We start from the raw sequence: 7,849 nt of genomic DNA on the forward strand, positions 1-7,849 counted from the left end.
CATGATCATCAACCTACAAAAAAAAGATAAAATAACAAAAGGAAATAGTTAATTATAAAACATTGGGTTGCCTCCCAACAAGCGCTTCTTTAATGTCATTAGCTTGACAGAGGACTCTCATGGAGCCTCACAGATACTCAGAGCCATGTTGGAACCTCCCAACACCAAACTTAGAGTTTGAATGTGGGGGTTCAACACCAAACTTAGAGTTTGGTTGTGGCCTCCCAACACCAAACTTAGAGTTTGACTGTGGGGGCTCTGTTTTTCTTTGATTTGAGAGAAGCTCTTCATGCTTCTTCTCCATGGTGATAGAGGGATATCCTTGAGCCTTAAACACAAAGGATTTTTCATTCACTTGAATGATCAGTTCACCTCCATCAACATCAATCACAACCTTTGCTGTGGCTAGGAAGGGTCTGCCAAGGATGATGGTTTCATCCATGCACTTCCCAGTCTCTAGGACTATGAAATCAGTAGGGATGTAGTGGTCTTCAATCATAACCAAAACATTCTCTACAAGTCCATAAGCTTGTTTTCTTGAGTTGTCTGCCATCTCTAGTGAGATTCTTGCAGCTTGCACCTCAAAGATCCCTAGCTTCTCCATTACAGAGAGAGGCATGAGGTTTACACTTGACCCTAAGTCACACACAGCCTTCTTGAAGGTCATGGTGCCTATGGTACAAGGTATTGAAAACTTCCCAGGATCTTGTCTCTTTTGAGGTAATTTCTGCCTAGACAAGTCATCCAGTTCTTTGGTGAGCAAAGGAGGTTCATCTTCCCAAGTCTCATTTCCAAATAACTTGTCATTTAGCTTCATGATTGCTCCAAGGTATTTAGCAACTTGCTCTTCAGTGACATACTCATCCTCTTCAGAGGAAGAATACTCATCAGAGCTCATGAAAGGCAGAAGTAAGTCCAATGGAATCTCTATGGTCTCATTTTGAGCCTCAGATTCCCATGGTTCCTCATTGGGGAACTCAATGGAGGCCAGTGCACGCCCATTGAGGTCTTCCTCAGTGGCGTTCACTGCCTCTCCTTCCTCCCAGAATTCGGCCATGTTAATAGCTTTGCACTCTCCCTTTGGATTTTCTTCTGTGTTGCTTGGGAGAGTACTAGGAGGGTGTTCAGTAATTTTCTTGCTCAGCTGACCTACTTGTCCTTCCAAATTTCTGATGGAGGACCTTGTTTCATTCATGAAACTTTGAGTGGTTTTGATTAGATCAGAGACCATTGTTGCTAAGTCAGAGGTATTCTGCTTAGAACTCTCTGTCTGTTGCTGAGAAGATGATGGAAAAGGCTTGCCATTGCTAAACCTGTTTCTTCCACCATTATTGTTGTTGAAACCTTGTTGAGGTCTCTCTTGATTCTTCCATGAGAAATTTGGATGATTTCTCCATGAAGAATTATAGGTGTTTCCATAGGGCTCTCCTAGGTAATTCACCTCTTCCATTGAAGGGTTCTCAGGATCATAGGCTTCTTCCTCAGATGAAGCATCCTTAGTTCTGCCAGGTGCATTTTGCATTCCAGACAGACTTTGAGAAATCAAATTGACTTGTTGAGTCAATATCTTGTTCTGAGCTAGTATGGCATTCAGAGTATCAATCTCAAGAACTCCTTTCTTCTGACTTGTCCCATTGTTCACAGGATTCCTTTCAGAAGTGTACATGAATTGGTTAGTTGCAACCATCTCAATTAGTTCCTGAGCCTCTGTAGGCGTCTTCTTCAAATGAAGAGATCCTCCAGCAGAGCTATCCAAAGACATCTTGGATAGTTTAGAGAGACCATCATAGAAAATACCTATGATGCTCCATTCAGAAAGCATGTCTGAGGGACATTTTCTGATTAATTGTTTGTATCTTTCCCAAGCTTCATAGAGGGATTCTCCATCCTTCTGTCTGAAGGTTTGGACTTCCACTCTAACCTTACTCCATTTTTGAGGTGGAAAGAACTTTGCCAAGAAGGCATTGACTAGCTTTTCCCAAGAGTCCAGGCTATCTTTAGGTTGTGAGTCCAACCATATTCTAGCTCTGTCTCTTACAGCAAAAGGGAATAGCATCAGTCTATAGACCTCAGGGTCAACCCCATTAGTCTTGACTGTGTCACAGATTTGCAAGAACTCAGCTAAAAACTGATGAGGATCTTCCATTGGAAGTCCATGGAATTTGCAATTCTGTTGCATTAGAGAAACTAATTGAGGCTTAAGCTCAAAGTTGTTTGCTCCAATGGCAGGGATAGAGATGCTTCTCCCATAGAAGTTGGGAGTAGGTGCAGTAAAGTCACCCAGCACCTTCCTTGCATTGTTGGCATTGTTGTTGTTTTCGGCTGCCATGTGTTCTTCTTCTTTGAAGAATTCGGTCAGGTCCTCTAAAGAGAGTTGTGCTTTGGCTTCTCTTAGCTTTCTCTTCAAGGTCCTTTCAGGTTCAGGGTCAGCTTCAACAAGAATGCCTTTGTCTCTGCTCCTGCTCATATGAAAGAGAAGAGAACAAGAAGATGTGGAATCCTCTATGTCACAGTATAGAGATTCCTTGAGGTGTCAGAGGAAAAGAAAAATAGAAGAAAGAAGGTAGAAGAATTCGAACTTTGATGAGATAAAGTTCGAATTGTGCATTAAGAAGGAGTAGTACTCCATAAATAGAAGGATGTGAGAAGGAGGGAAGAGAATTTTCGAAGATTAATTAGAAAGATGTCAAAAACATTTAAAATTGATTGATAATTTTCGAAAATTGAAAGTGGAAAGAAATCAAGTGATTTTTGAAAAAGAATTGAAATTAGAAGTTAAAAAGATTTGATTGAAAACTGATTTTGAAAAAGATGTGATTAAAGAGATATGATTGAAAAGATTTGATTTAAAAACGATTTTAAAAGATATGTTTTGAAAACAATTTTTTTTAAAAGATTTGATTTTGAAAATCAATGACTTGTCTAACAAGAAAAGATATGATTCAAACATTAAACCTTCCTCAACAGAAAAGGCAACATATTTGAGATGTTCAATCAAATCATTAATTGTTAGTAAGTATCTTTGAAAAGGAAAGGAATTGATTTTGAAACATTTGATTGAAAAGATATGATTTGAAAAAGATTTGATTTTGAAAAGCTTAGAAAACTTGAAAAAAAATGATTTGAAAAACAAAATCTTCCCCCTTTGCCATCCTGGCGTTAAACGCCCAGAATGGCCTTCATTCTGGCGTTTAACGCCCAAAATGCTACCTCTTTGGGCGTTAAACGCCCAACCAGGTACCCTGGCTGGCGTTTAAACGCCAGTCTGTCTTCTTCACTGGGCATTTTTGAATGCTCAGCTTTTTCTGTATAATTCCTCTGCAGCTTGTTCTGAATCTTCAATTCTTTGTATTATTGACTTGAAAAGACACAAATTAAAAATATTTTTGGATTTTTTTAATAATCAAAATGCAACAAGAATGAAACAACAATGCATGCAAGACACCAAACTTAGCAGTTTGTATACTACTGACACTATATGAGACGCATAAACACTCAAGCCAAAAGAATTCAAAGATCAGAGTAAGAAATCATCAAGAATTACTTGAAGATCCTTAAGATACATGAATGAATGTATGCAATTGACACCAAACTTAAGATGAGACTAGTGTCTCAACAAGGAACATAACATATTTTTGGTTTTTATGAAAATTTTTTTGATTTTTTTTTGTGTTTTTTCAAAAATTAAATGGAAAAGATATCAAAATTCTTAATGAGAATTCCAGGAATCAGTGCAATGCTAGTCTAAGACTCCGGTCCAGGAATTAGACATGGCTTCACAGCCAGCCAAGCTTTCAAAGAAAGCTTCGGTCCAAAACACTAGACATGGCCAAAGGCCAGCCAAGCCTTAGCAGATCACTGCTCCAAAAGCAAGATTGATAAGAATCAACAAGCTCTTGTGATGATAAGTTAAAACCTCGGTCCAATGAGATTAGACATGGCTTCTTAGCCAGCCAGATTTCAACAAATCATCATGAAACTCTAGAATTCGTCTTCAAGAATTTCGAAAAAAAAAATACCTAATCTAAGCAACAAGATGTACCGTCAGTTGTCCAAACTGAACAATCCCCGGCAACGGCACCAAAAACTTGGTGCTTGTTGCCGGATCTTGGCACTGATGTTACCGGACAAAAAGCTTGCTCAAAACTTGAACAATCCCCGGCAACGGCGCCAAAAACTTGGTGCGCGAAATTGTGAACAATACTTTTCACAACTCTCATAATCCCCAGTCATGAACTCCAAAAACTTGGTAGTTCAATTCCATGGCATTACACAACTTCGCACAACTAACCAGCAAGTGCACTGGGTCGTCCAAGTAATACCTTACGTGAGTAAGGGTCGATCCCACGGAGATTGTTAGTATGAAGCAAGCTATGGTCATCTTGCAAATCTTAGTCAGGCAGACTCAAATGGATATGGTGATGAACGAAAATAGCATAAAAGATAAAGATAGAGATACTTAGTAATTCATGGTAGGAACTTCAGATAAGCGCATGAAGATCCTTCCTTCCGTCTCTCTGCTTCCTACAGTCTTCATCCAATCCTTCCTTCTCTTTCCGTCATGGCTCTTTCCAAGCTGCTCTGTCACAACATAGCGGAATTCAGCTGTCGGTTCTCGGTCAGGCCGGAATAATATCCATCGATACTTTTGCGTCTGTCACTAACGCCCCGCCTGCTAGGAGTTTGAAGCACGTCACAGTCATTCAGTCATTGAATCCTACTCAGAATACCACAGACAAGGTTAGACCTTCCGGATTCTCTTGAATGCCGCCATCAGGTCCTGCCTATACCACGAAGACTCTGATCTCACGGAATGGTTGGCTCGTTTGTCAGGCGATCAACCATGCATCGTGCAATCAGGAATCCAAGAGTATTCACTAGAGCCTTGGTTGCTTGTAGAACAAAGTGGTTGTCAGTCACCTTTTCATAAGTGAGAATGATGATGAGTGTCACGGATCATCACATTCATCAAGTTGAAGAACAAGTGATATCTTAGAACAAGAACAAGCGGAATTGAATGGAAGAAGCCTCCCAATGATCTAAGAACTAGATGTCCAAAGATGATCAAAGGATCAAAAACAATCCAAAGATCCCAAGATGAAAATACAATAGCAAAAGGTCCTACTTATAGAAAACTAGTAGCCTAGGGTGTACAGAGATGAGTAAATGACATAAAAATCCACTTCCGGGCCCACTTGGTGTGTGCGTCCAAAGATGATCAAAGGATCAAAAACAATCCAAAGATCCCAAGATGAAAATACAATAGCAAAAGGTCCTACTTATAGAAACTAGTAGCCTAGGGTGTACAGAGATGAGTAAATGACATAAAAATCCACTTCCGGGCCCACTTGGTGTGTGCTTGGGCTGAGCAAATGAAGCAATTTCGTGTAGAGACTCTTCTTGGAGTTAAACGCCAGCTTTTATGCCAGTTTGGGGCGTTTAACTCCCATTTGGGTGCCAGTTCCAGCGTTTAACGCTGGGATTTCTTGAGGTGACTTTGAAAACGCCGGTTTGGGCCATCAATCTTGGGAAAAGTATGGATTATCATATTGCTGGAAAGCCCAGGATGTCTATTCCAACGCCGTTGAGAGCGCGCCAATTGAGCTTCTGTAGCTCCAGAAAATCCACTTCGAGTGCAGGGAGGTCAGAATCCAACAGCATCTGCAGTCCTTTTTAGTCTCTGAATCATATTTTTGCTCAGAACCTTCAATTTCAGCCAGAAAATACCTGAAATCACAGAAAAATACACAAACTCATAGTAAAGTCCAGAAAAGTGAATTTTAACTAAAAACTAATAAAAATATACTAAAAACTCAACTAAAACTACCAAAAACATACTAAAAATAATGCCAAAAAGTGTATAAATTATCCGCTCATCACAAGCCCAAGGCGGAAAACCAATGAAAAGTCCTTGTTTGGATCTTTGATTAGCCTAGACTAGTGAGAGTGTTTATTATTCAAAGTTGGTGAGGCTTGGAAACATTGGATGGGATAAAAAGGATAGTACATTTTCATATTTAGGAATTGGGAATATATTCATGTATTGACTGAATGTATAAGACCTTATGGAATTGATGCCCTTGTATAAAGTATAAAAAGAAAAGAAAAAAAAGGGAATAAAATGAAGATGAAAAAAAAAGAAAGAAAAAAAGAGAAGAAAATGAAAAGAAAGCAACCAAAGGGGACAAAATGCCCCAAGGTGAAGTTCAATAAAAAGGAATCAATGCATAAGTGTTATGAATCAAGGAATAGAATGCATGAATATTAAGAAAAAGTGAAGAATGGGTAGTTAGAGTAGTTTGAACTTATATAGGTCATTATATATGTTAGATGGGAAAGTCTATGCTAATCCAAGATCTAAACTCTAGTCCACTTAACCATAAATGATCCTACCTTGACCCTAACCCCATTACAACCTAAATGAAAGACCGCATGATGAATGTATGCATGCATTGAGTAGGTGTTGATTGTTAGAAGGAAATTAAATTTTGGAAAGCATGATTGGAAGAGAATTGAATGAATTAACCCTTAAACACTTGAGTGAATAGAGTGGATACACATCCGGTGAGGGTTCAAAAGTTCACTTACATGTGTTCACCCATATTATCTATATTCTTGCAAGCTTGAATTTCTCTTGATAAGTTCAATACAATTGTGGTTGGGATTTGATCCCTATTGCCCTAGCTCTTGTGCCTACACATGTTCTCTTGGGATTTGATTTGTTTGACCTAAGCATTTGCATTCACTTTAGGTAGTTGCATCTAGATAGGACTCATATAGTTTAGTGCATTTAAATAAATGTCATACCCCTTAGTTCCTTCTTATTTTAGCATGAGGACATGCTAAGGTTTAAGTGTGGGGAGGTTGATAAACCCCATGTTTAGGGTTTATCTTGTATTAAATTTAGAGTATTTTGATGACCTTTTCTCGCATTTAGCCTATGAATTAGCATGGTTTTGTAATCTCTCTCATATTTGTGCTTAAGTGTAAAAACATGCTTTTTAAGCCTTATTTTGATGAATTGTAATTCCTCTTTGATTCCATAAGATGCCTTGATGTGTTTGCTAGTAATTCCAGGATTGAAATAGGCTAGGCATGGATCAAAGGGAGCAAGGAAGGAAGCATACAAGTGGAGAGGAGCATAAAAATTCAAAGAAGTGAAATCAGCCAAGCACGCGCACGTGCACAAGGCGCTCGCGCGCACATTGCAGAATCAGCCAAGGACGCGCACGCATACAGTGCGCGCACGCGTCACAGTCCGCACAGACTTCATTAAAGCAACACGTGCCTGGCGATTTGGAAGGGTTTCTGAACCCATTTTGGTGCCAATTGCTGATAGAAAGGAATAAAAGGATCAAGGATTGAAGGGGGAAGAGATGATAGAAGTTAGTTACCATTAGTCATAGCTTTGGTTTAGAATACTTTTAGAGAGAGAAGCTCTCACTTCTCTCTAGAATTAGGATTAGGTTTAGGTTAATCTCTCTTCTTAGATCTAGGTTTAATTCATGCTTTAATTCACTTCTCCTTTATCAAGTCTTAATCTTCTCCTCTTCCTCTTTCTAGTTATGTGCTTTAATAATTGTAATTCTTCATTTTGTTTTGGATAGATTGTTGTTCCTTTGTTTTCTTTCAATAATGCAATTTGAGGTAATTCATGATAATTGTGATTTCCTTGATTGTTGTTGTTAATTCATTTCAATAATTGTTGTTAGTTCTACTCTTGTTATCAATTTACTATGCTTTCCTTTTAGTGTGTTTGATGAAATGCTTGGTTGGATTTTAGTGTAGGTTTTGTCCCTCTTGGCCTAGGTAGAATAATTAGTGACTCTTGAGTTATCTAATTCCTTTG

At 38.8% G+C, this 7,849-nt stretch overlaps 1 non-coding gene across 1 annotated transcript; it reads left to right on the plus strand.

The window, feature by feature from the left end:
• Positions 1-1,815: 1,815 nt before the first annotated feature.
• Positions 1,816-1,924, plus strand: LOC130937437 (small nucleolar RNA R71). The gene has a single exon (XR_009068657.1). It is a non-coding gene; the product is annotated as a small nucleolar RNA R71 (small nucleolar RNA).
• Positions 1,925-7,849: the final 5,925 nt, after the last annotated feature.

Source organism: Arachis stenosperma, chromosome 6, assembly GCF_014773155.1.
Source record: "Arachis stenosperma cultivar V10309 chromosome 6, arast.V10309.gnm1.PFL2, whole genome shotgun sequence".
In the NCBI taxonomy this organism is placed as follows: domain Eukaryota; kingdom Viridiplantae; phylum Streptophyta; class Magnoliopsida; order Fabales; family Fabaceae; genus Arachis; species Arachis stenosperma.